The 17,840-nt window shown below is 38.9% G+C and overlaps 1 pseudogene; it reads right to left on the minus strand.

Annotated features, from left to right (window-relative positions):
* Window positions 1–4,428: 4,428 nt before the first annotated feature.
* LOC139002409 (ubiquitin-conjugating enzyme E2 L3 pseudogene) lies at window positions 4,429–5,118 on the minus strand (annotated as a pseudogene).
* Window positions 5,119–17,840: the final 12,722 nt, after the last annotated feature.

Raw genomic sequence — 17,840 nt, forward strand, 5'->3', positions numbered from 1 at the left:
GCTTTATCACATTACCCGGTTTTAATTGTCTGCTTTGCATTTAATACAGTTTGACATTACTTATTCATTTATGTATTGTTAAATCTGTCACTACTCCCCTCCGTACACACACACCACACTCATACATTCACTATAAAGTGCACTACTGTCCAATTTAATAGCCACATGACTCTATTTAAATATAAATGTAAGTGAATTAAAGTTAAGATTATAAAAATAGTTTCAAAATAGTGTTAACCACATTTCCAGTCTCAATAGCCACACATCGCTAGTGGCTACCATATTGGACAGCATAGCTGTGGAACATTTCCATCATTACAGAAAGTTCTATTATACAAAGCTATTCCAGGAAAAGAGGAATCTTGTATTCCCAGTGCTTTGAATTTGTGTGGCCCATCATAGATGCCAAAGACGTATTTTTTGAATGAAGAATGAATGCACTTTCAGGAAAAACATTGCTGAGCCTTGATGTGAATGGGCTTTGTAAAAATAAATGGCAACATTACTGCTAATGGAAAGCGATATGGCTTTCAGGGAAAGATGACTTCTGCTCTCCTTGCCTTTTTACCTGGGCAGAGTTTCTGTAACCACAGCTGCCATTGATTATTCTTTTTGTTTGTTTGTTTCCTCAATAAAGACTCAAAAATAGATCTGGTTGTAAAGAAGATTTCAACAATTTCTCTCATCTTGAGTGGTGGTTTCTTTGCTTATCAATAAAAAATTTCAGTAAGGATCGTTGAGAAGTAGAAGGAGGGCAGATGGGAGTGTGGGTGGAATATTATCTTCTGTGCAGTATAGTATTTGCTTTAGATGTCTAAAAAGACAGTGCTATCAATCTCACATCTTGAGTAATGATTTCTCTGTGCTTTGATTAATGTGGGTGCCAAATGTGTCTGATGTAGTGGCATGTGTCTGAAACATTCTGAGACAAGAAGAGTCAAAAAGTATTTTAATTTAAAAAATTAATTCTAAATAGGCTAAAATGGAATGAGATTATTTTATATAACAGGTAGATACTATGTTACTGCATTAGAAGAAAAATCATGGAAATAAATCTTTGTCAGGCTTATAGGACAAATAGAGCCAGTATGTTTTAAAACACAAAAACTTTGGCTATCAGTCTCCTATTCTGTTTCCAAATCATCACAATAAGATTAAGAATAAAACTTGTGAGGGTCTGATACTATATCTAGCATATAAAAAATAAATGATGGTTTCTATACTGTATCCCATTTCTCTATTTTAATACTCAGGTATATGTCAAAGTTCTTATAAGGAAGCTCATTGATTAGCAATGAAGAGTTGTTGCTTTAGGAGTACCTGTGATTGAAAAGCTGAGGACTCACAAGTAAACTGATGACTAGTTCAGAATGTTAATATTCTGAGTAATATTTATTAAAACTTACCCATTTCCTATTACAAAATTGACCGCAGAGTGGGGTTAGGGCGTTGTGAAAATGCAATAATCATAACTCGGTCTAAACAGTGTAGAGATGCTCCACGTACCATCACATAATTAGATTATAGTGTTTCCAAACCATGAAGTTTATGGCTTCTACATGCAATTGAAATGGAGGAAAACACAGGGAACTAGATAGAACTTCTTTGTTGTAAAAAAGAATAAATCAGGGTGTGTGTGTGTGTGTGTGTGTGTGTGTAAGAGAGAGGGTAGGGAGAGGGAGGGAGGAGAACAAAAAGTTAGAAATGATGAGAGTATGTCTGATTTTAGAAATAAAGAAAACAGAATCTTGAAAGGGTTCACAAAGTTCCATCCAAACTCTTCTCGAGCTCTCCAACACGGAGGGTCATCTCAGCGTTTCTATGTTGTGTTCAGTGGCCAGAAGCCCGTGCCTGAGGGATAAAGGTTCTGGTGAGGAGGTTAGCTCATCCCAGCTGGGGTTCTGGTGAAAGGCAAGAAGGGAGCATGATTCTTGGAACCTTGGTGAGTAGAGCCTTGGTTAAAGTGAAACAATTTCAGAACCACCAATGTAGGGAAGAGGGAAATCCTTTGGTCATGGGCCAAAAAAAAAATAAAATAAAAATAAAAAATAAAAATCAAAGAAATAAGAGTGGACTATGTGGATGTTCCCCCACACAGTCCACCTTTCTCAGAAAGTGAGTCTCCTCTGTCAGAATCAGTCTTTCTTCAGAAAGTCTCCATATTTTGTCTTACTTTTCATGTTTTTCTGCCATGAATGGGAGAAGAGAAAAAGTCAGTGAGGAGAGCAGAGCCGGGGGAGAAGGGAAGGGAAAAAGAAGAAAGGGACAAAATATGATAGTAAGGAACTTTTGTGAGGATTCCAGATACACCTTAAAATCAAGATCCCTCAAGGCTCCTGCTTATACCAGGGTAACTGGGTAACATATATTTAGATAGATGAGTTAGATACACAGGCACGAAGTATAACTTATAAAAATGTACTCACTAAGCCCTGGCGGTTTGGCTGAGTAAATAGAGCGTCAGCCTGCAACTGAAGGGTCCTGATGTTTCTATCTCTCTCTCCCTCTCCTTTCCTCCCTGAAATCAATACAAAAATAAAAATAAATAAAAAACCTACAAGAAAATGTACTCACTATAAAAATCAAATGTCACCCCAACTTGTGTGCAACCGAAAGAATTCCTCTCCTTTCTTCTTTGAACAGTTGAAGTGGATCTGCATTGAAAAATGAAAAAAAGAAAGAAAAAGAAAAAAGCCTGGTTTCTGGCAGAGGAAGAAGGTTGTAGGATAGAGATAGAGAGAGAGGGGGGAACCAGAGGAGGGGCAGAGGCGAATGTTTCTGTGAGGGTTGCTGCCCAGGAGTTTCCCTAGAGGCTCCAGGCAATTGCAGAACTGAGCTTGTGTCTTGAACTGGCCCGCTGGCTCCTCTCCCAGACTTGAAAATAGGTTGAGCTCTGAGAGAGACCACAGCCTCATTGTGCCCACTTTATCTCACTTGGTTCTTCCTATTAACTGTTCCTCTATTCTTTTTTTTTTAAAATATGTTTTATTGTTTTTTTACAGAGAGGAAGGGAGAGGGATAGAGAGTTAGAAACATTGATGAGAGAGAAACATCCATCAGCTGCCTCCTGCACATCTCCCACTGAGGATGTGCCCGAAACCAAGGTACATGCCCTTGACTGGAATCGAACTTGGGACCCTCTGGTCCACAGGCTGACACTCTATCCACTGAGCCAAACTGGTCAGGACCTGTTCCTCTATTCTTCTTCTTTCTGAGCTCTTTTCATAGACAATGGGGAAAGGAGAGAGAGAGAGAGAGAGAGAGAGAGAGACCGACCTTGACATGAGAGAGGAACAGCAATTGGTTGCCTTCCATATGTGCCCTGACTGGGAATTGAACCACAACCTAGGTATGAACCCTGACTGGAGATAGAACTCGAAACCTTTTGGTGACAGGACAATGCCCCAACCAACCAAAACACCAGGCTAGGGTTGATCTTGTTTTTAATCAACACTGAACCAAAAGGTAGATAGGAAGACAGTGAAGAAATGAAAGTTGGGCAAATAAACAACTGTTCTCTTTTTGAGGAAATCTTTACATGACATATTTTAAATTGGACCAAGTAGGATTAGTGCTTTATATTGCATAAGCCATCTGTCACTGCAGGTTCAGTAAACCAAATAACAGATCTAAAATCTCTAAGTGATACATTATCCTGCAAATGATCAGAGCAAGTTCTGTGATTTAAGTGTTGCAGAAATTAGAAATTTGGATTCAGAAGGAGACAATCTTCTGATGGTCTAGTTGCTGCATTGTAAAATCTAGTCAACATGCCACTACCAGGTCAATGTCCCTTAAATCTCTTTTATCACATGTGTTCCCTAATCTAGAAATTTTATCTGCTTTCTACTCCAGGTGTTTTCTTTCTTCCAAATTGACATTCCTGCAAATTTTAAATTAGGCTTTTCAAGTCCACCATCACCGGTCTGTGAGACCTCTGTTTCCGTGGAAGCACATGTCCATGAAACACACCATGATTAGCATGTCAGTTCCTTGCCTCTTTTGGGTTTGGTCCCTTTACTCTGGAATGTGATGCTGTCTATTCAACTTCACCTGGTGCTGAACAGTTCAACATCTTGGCTCAGCTCAAGTCCTCTAATTTCAAAGCAGCCTAACTGATATCTCTCTCCTACAACCTTCTATAGGTCTCAACAGACTACACAGTCTACCTTCTTATTATATACCCTTGTTTACTCTTTTTAAAAAATTCTTTTAAAATATATTTTTATTGATTTCAGAGAGGAAGGGAAAGGGAAAGATAGAAACATTCATGATGAGAGAGAATCATTGATCAGCTCCCTCTTTACTGGGGATCGAGCCTGCAACCCAAGCATGTGCCCTAACCGGGAATCTTGAACCGTGACTTCCTGGTTCACAGGTCAATGCTCAACCACTGAGCCACACTGGCTGGGCTACATTTGCTTACTCTTTTTTTTTTTTTTTAGAACATCTTAAATTTTTAATCCTTTCTTTACAGGTTACCTAAGACCACTTTTGATTAAGAAAACTGTAGAAAGTTAGTAACTGCCACAAGCAAACGCCAGGTGGTGGCCTGTGTCGATTTTCCACAGAGTCCTGCTTTGCGGGGTGTCTGAATGCACTGCTCGGGGTCTCTGCTCACACTTGCTGGAATCAATCGTGGCAGATTTTAGTCCACAGGTCGCGTTTCCCCATATTTCTTTGTAAACTCTTCAGCATTCTTACAGAATTTTTTATGGTCCTTAGAGTATTCTTCAGCTAGGTCAGCCCGAAGGGGGTGCTCAGGCTGGGGGTCATTCACCAGTGCTATGAGAGACTGGATTACTTGGTTGGTTTTCGTTGCTGGGTTCCAGTTTTCAGCACTAATTACTGGCAGACAGACCTGTCCCTTTTCATCGATGTTGGGGTGATAGATCTTTGTTTTAAATGTGATTGTCGGTGGTTTGAATGGGTATTCTGCTGGAAAGTTGATTTCGATTCTGAAGGCCCCCTTATCATATGGAGGGTTGTCAGGAACAATAAGCCCTTGCCAAGTCAATAAATTAGCTTCATCAACCTGGATGTTACGGAAGTTTTTCATTCCACATTTGTGGATTTCTTCAAGCTCCTTCATCAGCCTCCTGCTGGCTGCTATCTTGGATCTGGTGCTGCTGCTTTCCCAATGTCTACATTTGCTTACTCTTAAATAACATAACATGTGAAAGAGCCTTACAGTCTAAAAAGCATAACAGTACTTGGCATACCACTTATTAATTTTCTTCTTTGTTATTGCTGCATATTAATAGTCTTCTCTCCAACAGGATGGGCAGCTAATGAAGAAAGTGGTCATTTTATTTCTTCTTCTATGTGTTCCTCACAGGGCCTGGCACCATGGAGAGCACTCTGTAGATAATCAATAGATACTTACTGACTGAATGATTGATTGGCTAATGCACTTTGTATTTGGATTCCAAATACAGAAGCCCTTGAGGATGTTCTGGTTTTCCTCCAAATGATCTGAAATTGACCCCTACCACGTGGTGAAAATTCATTGCTCTTTTGCAGATGAGAAAGTGAAATGCAGAGAGAATTTAAATACTCCCCAAGGACATTAAGAATAGCTACCAGCTAGAAGTAGAGGCCAGGCATCCTGACTGCCAGTTCATTAAATTAGGAGTCATTGAATTGTCCTTTTTTTTCTGACATGGGTAGCTTTTGTCCACCTGTTAATTTCTGATGTATAAGCTATACCATGTTGCTGTATAAATCTGCATATTTTTCTTTTTTGTTTTGCTTTGTTGTTTTTTTAAATGACTCATGAGTAAAAATGTGTCTATTTATCATGTTGGGTGCTTTAAAATTTTTAATTGAGGTATAATTGACATGTAACAACATTATATTAGCTTCAGGTGTACAACATAATGACTCAATATCTATCTATCTATCTATCTATCTATCAAAAGCTAATATGCTAATGTCCATCTACCCTGTAGCTATGGCACACACTGACCATCAGGGGGCAGACGCTCAACACAGGAACTGCTGAGCTGCAGTGACTTGGCAGCGGAGGTTCTTGGGTGACCCACCCTGAAACCAGAGAGGAGGAAGCCCAATTCCTTGCAGGGTCATGTGATTCCACCTTCAGCCATGGATTATATTGTTGCTAGGGCACTGTTGGCCCCGAATCTGGTTTACTGCACACTTGCGTTTGCATTCCATACCCTGTATGACAGCAACTTTGCAGAGTGCCCTCTCTCACTCCAGGACCCCTCGGGGGATGTCAGAGAGCCAGTTTTGGCCCCATCCCCGCAGGCCAGGCCAAGGGACCACACCTGCCTAAGGGACCCCGCTCACTCTGCAGACCCCCTTTGAGCCACAGCACCACCCCAGGCGTGGTAGGCCAGGGAGGGGCTGAGGGAGGTTGGCTCCAGGGCGTGTCTGGCCCATCTTGCCCAGTTCCGCCCTGCCGGCCACCTTCTAAATTAATTTCCTTTCAATGTGCACGAATCTGTGCACCAGGTCACCAGTTTGTATATATTGCCAAATGATCACCACAATAAGTCTAGTTAACATTCATCACTTCACAGAGTTACAAAAAATTTGTTTTCTTGTAATGAGAACTTTCAAGTTCAACCATTGTGGTTACTTTGTGTTTCTTGGTTGGCCTTTTAAGGTCAGGAACTGTAATATATACCCTTACTTATATTTTTGGTGTCATCTAATAGGTGCTTAATAAATATTTGTTGAATGGATGATTATTATTTAAAAATGATCTTTTTAGAGTATTGAACAATTAACATGCCTAAATTCTCTTTACAGCATTGAGGGGAGTTAAACTTGTAAATAGTCTTATTTCATTGATTACAATGTATTCTTAATGTCAAAATATGATTCCTTTGCCTAATTATTGCCCCTTAGGGATCACATAATAAGTTGAGTCTATTATACTATTGTTATTGATTTGATTTGAAACCTAGGTTTTAATTTCCAATCCATAAGTAAGGTGTAATACCTACATACTTAAGGAGAAACAAAATAACTTCTTACAACTGAAATAGATAATTTAAGGAGACAGAATTATTGGCCCAAAGTAAGCAAAAAGCATTTGCACCCTGACTCATTTGAGCATATAGATTTCATAACTGATGATTAACTTCTCTTAATCAGCTGAGCATTCATTTAAGGGAAAACTTGACTAACTCCTTGCATAATTAACAGAACATTAAGTACCATCACTTTGAGTTGAAAAAAATTGTTTTAATTAATAGCAAATATGCACAGTTTAACATTAAGACATTAAAGAGTGTTATCTCTAATCATTAGTAATCTGTATTTTTTTCCTCAAAATGTAAAGGAGGTGTTTATAGCTAGTTCAGTGACCAATGTTTGCAATTCCCAAATCATTTTCATTTTTTCCAGCTGGCATTGAATTGAATATATCTTTTCCACAGAGAATAAGAGTATAATATTATATACAAATAATAACCACACTTGTATGTGATCAAACTTTCAATTTGTACTAACTCTATCTTTAGTGAAATGGCAAACAACACAGCTCCAAGGCATAGAAGAAGGAAAATAATGAAATATTAAACATTTACAAATCATTTCAAAAAGAATTGGTGCAGAATGGAGAAGGATTGGCAAGAATGCTAAAATGAAGAGATTGGTTATTAAAGGTGTCAGGATCCATACAGGACATGATTCATGAGCCAGTTGAAATTGCAGTGTTGAACAACGTGGAGATATGAAAGAGTAGAAGAGAATAAGACGTTAAGAATTATATGTGTGAAAGGCTCTTCCTGCTGAAGCTAGGTTTACGGAGCTATTTAAATGAGAAGAACAACTGGGAAATGGATCTTACAATGCACAGAGGATTAGCAACGTTGTTTAAAGATGCGACTTGTTAGTCTATAGAAAGTTGCGTTAAATTACAGAAACACATAATTAAAGCTAAACATTCAGAATGTTAAGGCTCCACCATTCTGAGCCAGATGGTGGTTGATTCTGACTACACCTTGGGCACTGAGCACCTAATTAGTCTTCTCAAGAAGTTGTGCAGGTGTCAGTCAATTCTGGAGTTAGTGCTGGGCAGGACACTGGAATGGAGACACTGGAATATTTAAAATTGATGAGGCCTGAGGCAAGTTTCACACACTATTAGCAGAAGTTTAGGAACTTAGTAAACATGCAAGAAATTCAATTTAGATCTGTTTCTGAAAGTCTGCATCTGCTAAATGTTTATCTTTTTAGTTAATCTCAAATCACCAGTCCTAGTAAGAATTAGTTAACATTAGGATACCATATAACTAATCTGAAATTGTCATGTAATTTTAATATTATTACATTCTATCAGTTCACTAAAGGATGTTTGTCTGTGACAATGTAAATTTTACCTGAATGGTAGCAGGGAACAACACATGGTTGCTGAGAAACAGTCAAATAACATGAGTTTCAGTAGACCAGCTTCTCAAACAGTGATCGTGCCTAACACGTTAAAAATATGGATTCCCCAGACCATCCTCAGAGATTCTGATTCAGTAAGTTTGGGGTGGGACCTGGGAATCTGCACTTTTAACAAATACTGATGGAAGAGCCATAGATCATCCTTTGAGAATCAACACAAAGCTAGGAGTCCCTTGAGGGTAAAAAACATTTTTTTTTGTAAATTCATCAGGACCGAATGGGATGATGGTTGACAATAGTTTATAATGATTTGTTGAGTGAATAAATGAATAAGTGGGTGATTATTTCTCACTCTGGCTTATTCTCACATAACATCAAAGTATTTTCAGATTCCACAGTGTTTGCCTAGAAGTCCTAGACATAAATTCTTCATCCTAAACAGCAAAATCATGTCTCCTTGTTGGGGTTCCTGCGTATTTATTCATTTAACATTCAAAAATATTCATTGATTTCACACTGTATATCAGGGACTGTTCTAAACACTTGGGATATCAATGAATTAGACAAAGATTTCTCCCTCCCGAAGCTTACATTCTAGAAGTTTGCATGTATCCTACTTCTAACTCTGAGGTTTTATAATTATTTTCTGGGAATATAATCATATAAGTTCTTCACACCAAACAGTTTCTTATAGTCTTGAATTAAGTAAAACATTTATTTTGGCAACTTTCAAAGCTCACTGAGGAGAAGAGAGATTGGCTTAAAGCACCAGAGAGTTTTATTTTTGCATATAAATATTTATGTGTGTATAGGGGTGTGTGGTTAATTATAAGTGAAGGGAGGAGAATGACAGATGCTTAGATCCTCTGTCCCCACGGAGAGACAGACCTTGCTTGTTGGAGTGTAGTGGCACATCGTGCGGTTTGTGTACTGAATCACTGATTTAAATATTGCAGCAGCTGGAGTGCAAAGTATATCAGCAAATACTACAGGAGGAGGAGCGCATGTGTCTTGAATACAAAGTAAGAATAAAACAGGTTTGCACAGTCACATTGAGCAAGGCTGTGGATGGCCCTTTTCTTTGTATATCTTAGTTTCAAAGGAGAGCTGGAAAAGGGTGACTGGACAGTCCACGGACACAGGCAGATAAATGGGCAGAGGGCCTGGTGTTGCTTCCTACACCCTGAATTTCTATTCCCTGCAGAGAAAGAAAGAGAGAGAAATTCTCATGCTGCCAGGGAAAATCTATTCAGAGAATTCATCTCCATAATGAAAGCACTAAACCAAACAAGTATAGTCCCTACTTCAGTGCTCCTGGGGGAAATGAGAAGGAGAAACTAGGGTTCTTTAGCAACTTTCATTTTATTGCCTCTACTTTGGATCTAATATGAAGTTCAAAATTCTTTTCTCAATTTTCTTTTAATAAATAATGTTGATAAGGACTCCCTAGTTTACACAGATCACATCTTACCTCATTTACTATTTTCCCCCGAATTTACAGATTAGGAATCTGAGGTGCAGAGTTGAAATGATGTTATACATAAATCCATCATTTAGTAAGTAGCAGAGTGAAGACTAAATCCAGGTCCCCGATTACAAAACCTGTCTCCACCATCATGCTGCTGCTTCTTACTCGCATTCCTTCTTTTTTGTGGTTGTTGTTTTCTCTCTTTCCCCTTTATAATTTCCCCAAGTTAGAAATGACAGGAAAGCTGGAGGAGTGAGGTATTGCCGGTGGGAGGTGCAGAAAATGGTTAATGCTGATGGGTAAAAGTTTTCTACGACAGACAAGGTGTTGAAAAGGAGTAGGAAACATAAAGAGCAGTTTTAGAAGAGTCTGAACGCAAACAGTAGATGAGCAAAAACATGTCATAGTTGAAAAATGAAATAGCTAAAAATGTTTACTCCTTTTCTCAATATTCTAGATCTCTATGCTATCACATGTACTGAGGAATTCACATTATCTGGTGAAGTCGGGGAGACTACCTGACTAAAAGTGTCCCCCTAAAGTTCCATGATATCACAAGAAGAGCCACCTCATTCTCAGCCTGAAAATGTCAGTGATGGTCATCAGAAATTATGGTCCAGGGTCATTTAATATGTTAATTCCTTGTGAGTCTGAGTCACAGCTCGCCATCCATGGTGACGCCAGAGTGTTGTAGTTTCATGTGGAAACAGCAGGGACCAGTGAGCTGGATTCCATTCTGTCTCATGCCTCATCGGCCAGATGGTTGGCTGTATCAAAGCCAGTGATGCTGATGTCAGAGGCGAGGGAACACAGCTGGATTTTCAGGTTCAAGGGGAAAGAGGAAATCTATAATGCTAAAAGTTTGGGAGGAAATTGCCTGTGGACCAGTGGATAGAGCCAACTAGAACTGATGGCGAGCTTTAAATGTTAAGTCCTGCAGCAACACTTCTGTGTAATTGCTTTTTGAGCCATGGTAGGATTTGAATCCTCTTTACCTCACACCTGCTAACAGGCCTACTGGTCCCAGTCAGCTAGATGTTGCATACCAGATCCAGAGGACATTTAGCACTGACATATTAGACTCCCCCTAACTCCTGGATGATATTATCCCTGGGATTTCTGGTGACTAGCTTGAAACAAACAAACAAAAAAATACAAGGATAGAAAATGGTTTAGAAGGCCAGCTCCCAGGAACTTGTTGATGAAGAGTTTATTTTTACGAGTACATCAGTATAATTTTGCACTCTGACTAGGATGTGAGAAAGGTAATACAAGCTTGTCTTCCTGGCCAGGGTTAGCAGGAAATCTAATTGTAGGCACCTGGGGCAGGGAGGAGGGGCAGTGCTGCTCCCCTAACAGGGATGTACACAATGTAGGAAAGTTGGAGAAAGGGCCTCTGTCTTTATTCTATCATAGTCGCTGCTAAGACATTCATAGCCCAAGCCCATCTGGTCCAACTGAATATGAACCCTCCCTTACACCAAGCTTGGGTATGCTTCCAGAGGTTATGGTACCTGTTGCCACATCAGAGGTCTGACCACTCCTGGGCCACAGCAAGAAAGTGAAGTCCAAATCTATGTATTCTCGAAACACACAATACCTTTCTCCCCATCCAAACCCTCCCACTCTACAGGAATCCTTCCCTTTCTTCAGAGTTCAGACCATAATCCCTGTTTTCCAAGCACTGGCTTCTTCCCAAAGAGCTGGGTGTGAGGTTGGAGTGGGGTGGGAGAGATGTTGCTTTTAGGGTCTCTTCTGAAACACAAAGAAGCTACTAAAATAATTCCTACAAAGCAAAGGAAGCTGATCACAGTGGCATAATTATTCTTGGAAGGGAGGTAGATGAGAAAATTTTTCCTTTCATTCTTTGTATTCTCCTATTGCAGCAAGAACAAGGTAAAATTAATATCTCAATGAATCATCCCGCCAGAGAGAAGTAGGTGACTTGTAGGTTACTGAGGTTCAGTGAAGACTTGTGGGATATGCACACACTATCTATGATTGAATCAATTTCAGGAAGGTAGGACCAGAGAATGATTGAGCAATGATTTGCAGTTGAGTGCTTACCCCAGGAAGATTCAGGCAATACTTCACCAGGAAAATAATTATAGCATTTGGTGTCAGGAGAGTAACATATCCAGAAAGGGAGAGCTATTCAGACCTAAATGTGCAGAAACAATAAATAGTATTTTCTTGCGGGGGTGCCCACATATGTGTGCATAAAAGGCTTAAACCATAACTCCTCTGTGATGCTGCAAAAAGCGTTTCCCCCACAGTTGCTACAGCAAAAGGGGTGCTGTAAATTTTAACCCACAGGAATTAGCCTATGTAAATGACTTCTGGGTAGCAAGGAAGATTTTTTTTTTTCCTTTCAGAAAGCACTCAGCCCAGAAGTTGCTCTTGCCAACATTCTGGGTGATTTATACAACTGTTCCCACTGAAGAGTGCAGAGAGAGGAAATTTGCAGCAGAACGTGACTACAGAACTGGAGGCAAGCGATGTCCCCTGAAGTTGTAATGATTGCACAGAAGCAGAGTGAAAAGATTAGGTGAGCCAAGACAAACACATTTACTTTAGCTATAACAATACCAGTATACTGATGTGATAGAGTTAACAGTTAACACCTTAGCTATCTGGTTCTTATTACTGTCTATTACTTTTAAATAGTAACTACAACATGCTTGTTGTATTTATTACAATGTATTATAATAAAATAAAGAGAAAATGACTAACATAATAAAGTTATAACTTTGCTAAGTATCTATGTTAGACTGCAGAAATGTCAATCTATCACAAATTTGCCCCTTCTCTGTATTCATATCTCTGATGGTGCCTTCCTTAATTGACTGGGCTATGCCATATGGCTTGTATTGGTAAATGGGAAGATAGAAAATGTGATTGAGACAGAGACTTGAGAAGCGCTTGAACCATGGAGCTTGCACTGTTGCTGCTCTTAGAACCCTGAACAGTGATGTGAACAAGCCCAGGCTACCATGTGGAAGGATGAAGGACATGTGATTCATTAACCCCCATCATCAGAGCCAGCAATGAACTGAACCCCAGAAGTACGGTCAACTAACTGATTGGCAACTGCCTGAAGATGTGTGAGTAAATTACACGGAGACCAACAGAACTGCCCAGAGAAGCCCAGTCAAAATTGTGACCTACCAAACTGAGCGAAATATATGGTTCTTGTTTTAAGCAACAAAGTTTTAGAGTATTTTGTTACTCAAGCTTGTAATGCAGCTATAGATAATGTATATAGTATCTTGCACACATATGGTTCACACAGTCTTTATAACAACCCCCAAAAATAGTTAGTTTTATCACTTCCATTGTACAGATGGGGAAGCAAAGGCAAAGGGGAAATGAGACCATGAATCGATCCCATACAGCTTATAAATGGCAGCACCCAGACTGAGGTAACCTGATTCTAAAGTCTGTGCACTGAACTGCTATGCATGACCAAACATTAACTTATGTCTTACCTAATTGTTTATTAACCAAGAAAACAAAACACTTGTGTTAAAAAGCAGCCCAATTATTTTTAATTAATTCCTTCCATTTATCTCTAAAATGTCTCGCATTAAAAAGAACCCATCAGGGAACTTCTGGCCATGATGGAGTAATAAGGACTATATTTACCTACCTTCTCTAAACAACTATAAAACTGGACAAAATAGATGAATCAGTGGGTTTCAGACATTGGACAACAGGCAGCACAGGACAGTGATCCCTGAGACCAGGTAAACAAATGAGGTGAGTCCTACAATTATAACAGCTTATTTACCTGGAGAGAATTTCGAGACTGCAGCAGAGAGAAGGGGAACCCAAACAGAGACTAGCAATACTGCTAAGTTTAGGCAGACCAAGCGGTTAGAATTTTTAGGGAAAAATATGGGAAGGTGAGAACTTCACTAAAAGAGATCTTTGTATATCTGTAGAAGGAATTCTTAAGTTTTTTTTAGTTTTTTTTTTTTTTTTTTTTTTAGTTTTGGCTGAGTAATTATCTGCTCATGTGTGTGAGAAAGTTATTTAAAGTCATGGAAAGAATCAGGGAAAGAAGTAGGTAGATTTCATAGGGCTGGAAATAGTTGGTGTTCTCACTAGCCAGAGTGGTAAGACTTCTTAATACAAAGAACCTAAATTCAACAAAAATTACTAAACATCTAAAGAAGTAGAAAAAACAGATTCATAAGTACAGAGAACAGAATGACAGCCATCAGAGGGGAGAGGGGTTGAGGGGCTGGGTGAAAAAGGTGACGGGGCCGAACCGGTTTGGCTCAGTGGATAGAGCATCGGCCTGCGGACTGAAGGGTCCCGGGTTCGATTCCGGTCAAGGGCATGTACCTTGGTTGCGGGCACATCCCCAGTGGGGGGCGTGCAGGAGGCAGCTGGTCGATGTTTCTCTCTCATCGATGTTTCTAACTCTCTATCCCTCTCCCTTCCTCTCTGTAAAAAATCAATAAAATATATTTAAAAAAAAAAAAGAAAGAAAAAGGTGAAGGGATTAAACAAACAAACAAACAAAAATTTATAGACATAGACAACAGTATGGGGATTACCGGAGGGAAAGGGGGGAATAAATGGTGATGGAAGAAGATTTGACTTGGGATGGTGAACACACAATATGATATACAGGTGATGAATTATAGAATTGTACACCTGAAACCTAAATAATTTTATTAATCAATGTTACCCCAATAAATTTTATTTAAAAAAGACATATCTGATAAAGAATTGTTATTCAAAGCTATAAAAAGTCCTCTTAAAACTCAAGAGTAAGTATATGAAACCTGGATAAAATAAACAAGACAAGAATTAAAAATGGGCATAAGATCTGAACAGATAGACATCTTGCCAAAGAAGATATAAAGATACATATTTAAAGGTCACATATCATTAAGTCATTAGAGAATTAAAAATCAAAATAAGATACCACTACACACCTATTAGGATGGTCAAAATTCAAAACACTGAGAACTCCAATAGCTTGCAAGAATGTGGAGCAACAGAAACTCTCATTTATTATTGATGAGAATGCGAAATGGAAGAGCCACTTTGGAAGACACTTGGAAAGTTTCTTATAAAACTAAAAATACTCTTATCATATAATTCAGTAATTGTGTACCAAGGTATTAACCCAAAGAACTTGAAAACTTATGCTTTCACAGAAAAAATAATTGCACATGCATATTTATAGAAGCTTTATTTATACCTGTCAAAACTTGGAAGCAATCAAACTGACCTTCAGTAGGTGATTGGATAAGTAAACTGTGGTACATTCAGACAAAGAAATATTATTGAGGGCTGAAAAGAAATCAGCTATTGAGCTATGAAAATACATGGAGGATCCTTACATAAATGAGTACTATTAACTGAAAGATGCCAACCTGAAAAGACCTCATACTGTATCATTCCAACTTTATAACATCCTGAAAAAGGCAAAAAGTCTGAAGACAGTGAAAAATCCATGGTTGGCAGGGCAATGAAACTATTCTGTATGAAACTATGATGTGCATATATTGGTCAGTATCCATAGAATGTACAACATCAAGAGTGAACCCTAGCCCTAGCTGGTTTTCTCAGTGGTTAGAGCAGCGGCTTCAGAATGAAGGGGTGCTGGCTTGATCCCTGGTCCTGGTTAGATGTGTGCAGGAGGCAAGCAATCAATGTGTCTCTCTCTCTCTCTCTCTCTCTCTCTCTCTCTCTCTCCCCATCCCCTTCCTTCTATTCTCTCCAAAAATCAATGGGAAAAATATCCCTGGGTAAGGATTAACAATAACAATAACAATAACAATAACAATAACAATAACAATAACAACAACAACAAAGAGTGAACCCTAATGTAAACTGTGGATTTTATGTGATAGTGATGTGTGAATGTAGGTTTAGCTGTTACAAGAAATGTACCACTTTGATGGGGAATGTTGATAGTCAGAGATGTTGTGCATGTGTGGGGACAGGTGTTATATGGGAACTCTGCACTTTTCATTCAATATTTTTGTGAACCTAAAATTTCTCTTCAAACAAAGTCTACTACATAAACAAAATAAATAAATAATATATGCAGAAATAAAATATAGAACCACAATTGAACAATGGATGAAAGGGGAGAAATGGAAATATATTGTGGTAAGAATTTTATAATATACATTATGTAGTATAATATTATTTGAAAGTAGACTGTGATAAGATTTATATTTTAAATTTGAGGCCTTTACACTGAAAACTTACATGTTATTTAATTATGAGAAATTAAAGAGCTAAATACATGGAAAGCTATACCATGTTCATGAATTGAATCATTCAATATTGTTAAGATGTCAAAATCCTCATCAGCTTTTTTGGGTAGAAATTCGCAAGCTGATCCTAAAATTTATATAGAAACACAAAAGACCTAGAATAGACAAGTCAACTTTGGAAATATAGAACAAAGTTAGACGGCTTACAATATCTGATTTCAAGACCTACTATAAAGCTAAAATGATCAAGATAATGTGATTTTGGCATGAAGATAAAAAAATTGATCAACAGAACAGAAGGTCTAAAAATATATCCTAATATATATGGTCAGTTGACTCTTGACAATAGTGCCAAGACAACAATTAGGAAATGTAATATTTTTAAAAATGTTAATTAATTTTATTTTGTTGTTTTTCCCTAGTATTATATCTCCATTCAACTTTTTTTTAAAATTACAGTTGCCATTCAATATTATATTAGTTTCAGATATACAGTATAGTGGTTATACATTAACTTACAAAGTGATCCCCTGATAAGTCTAGTACCCACTATCCATAGTTATTTCAATATTATTGACTATATTCCCTATGCTGTACTTCATATCCCTGTGACTATTTTGTGACTTCCAATTTGTACTTCTTAATCCCTTCACCTTTTTCACCCAGCTCTAGAAAATATAATCTTTACAACAAATTTGCTGGGACCATTGGATATCTATATGCAAAAAGAATCCTTCAGATGTGATTTAGAAGAGAGCCACTGTATGAATGGGTGATTGGAAACAAGAATCAGTGAGTTTTCGGAGCTTTACTGGATAATGCCTGGAAGAGGTCTATTCCTGGTACATTTCCCCTCTGAGATGTGTTTTTGTTACCTCAAGTTCTGGGAATGACTTACATTTCTAAAAATTGGTGTTCTTAAGTACATAGTATGTTACTTATTAGTTTGAGTTGAAAAGCTCCCTCTTCTCTGGTATTTAAACAATCTCACCCACACATGTGTGAGGAACTTATTTTTAATAGAGATTATAGGAAAGCACTCTTATTATATTTTAAAAATGTTTAATCTTTGATGCTCCAGCTCTATACACTCTCTGCCCATTATTTTAGTAGCCTCCTGAGTTAATAGATCAACTGTTGAGGTTTCCCGGTGCTTGTGTTTAATAATAGCTGAAAAGTGCAAGAATAGTGATGCTGACAATTCAGACATGCCCAAGAGAAGCCATAAGATGTTTCCTTTAAGTGAAAATGTGAGTACAATACATTAAGATATTTTGAGAGAGAGAGACCACATTCACATAATTTTTATTATATGTTACTAGTGGCCCATTGCATGAAGATTTGAGCAATAGGCCTTCCTTCCCCTGGCTGCTGGCACCGGTTTTCCTCCAGCACCCATGACCCAGGCCTTTGGTCCTACTGCAGCAGCAAGGCTTGGCTTCTCCGCTCCGGCTGCTCCCAGCCCCTCCTTTTTTTTTCCCTAGCTCCTTGGGCGGAGGCCAGGGCTGGCTGAAAGCCTGGGTCGCCCCTGGCTACCCAGGCCCCCAGCCCCTAGCCCCTCCTTGAGAGGAGCCCAGGGTGGGCTGGAAGCCTGGGTCGTCCTCAGTGACCCAGGCCCCCAGCCACTCCTTGAGCTGATTCCTGGGCTGTTGGGAAGCTTGGCTTCCTCCGTCGCCGGGAGCAACCCAAGCCTCCTGCTGGCTCCAGCTCCGTGGCCACCGTCACCTTCAGTATTCGCTCCGTGCCTGCGTATGCAAATTAAC

This window comes from Myotis yumanensis, unplaced genomic scaffold, assembly GCF_028538775.1.
Source record: "Myotis yumanensis isolate MYYU_CA2020_CCGP unplaced genomic scaffold, mMyoYum1.0.hap1 SCAF_1, whole genome shotgun sequence".
NCBI lineage: Eukaryota > Metazoa > Chordata > Mammalia > Chiroptera > Vespertilionidae > Myotis > Myotis yumanensis.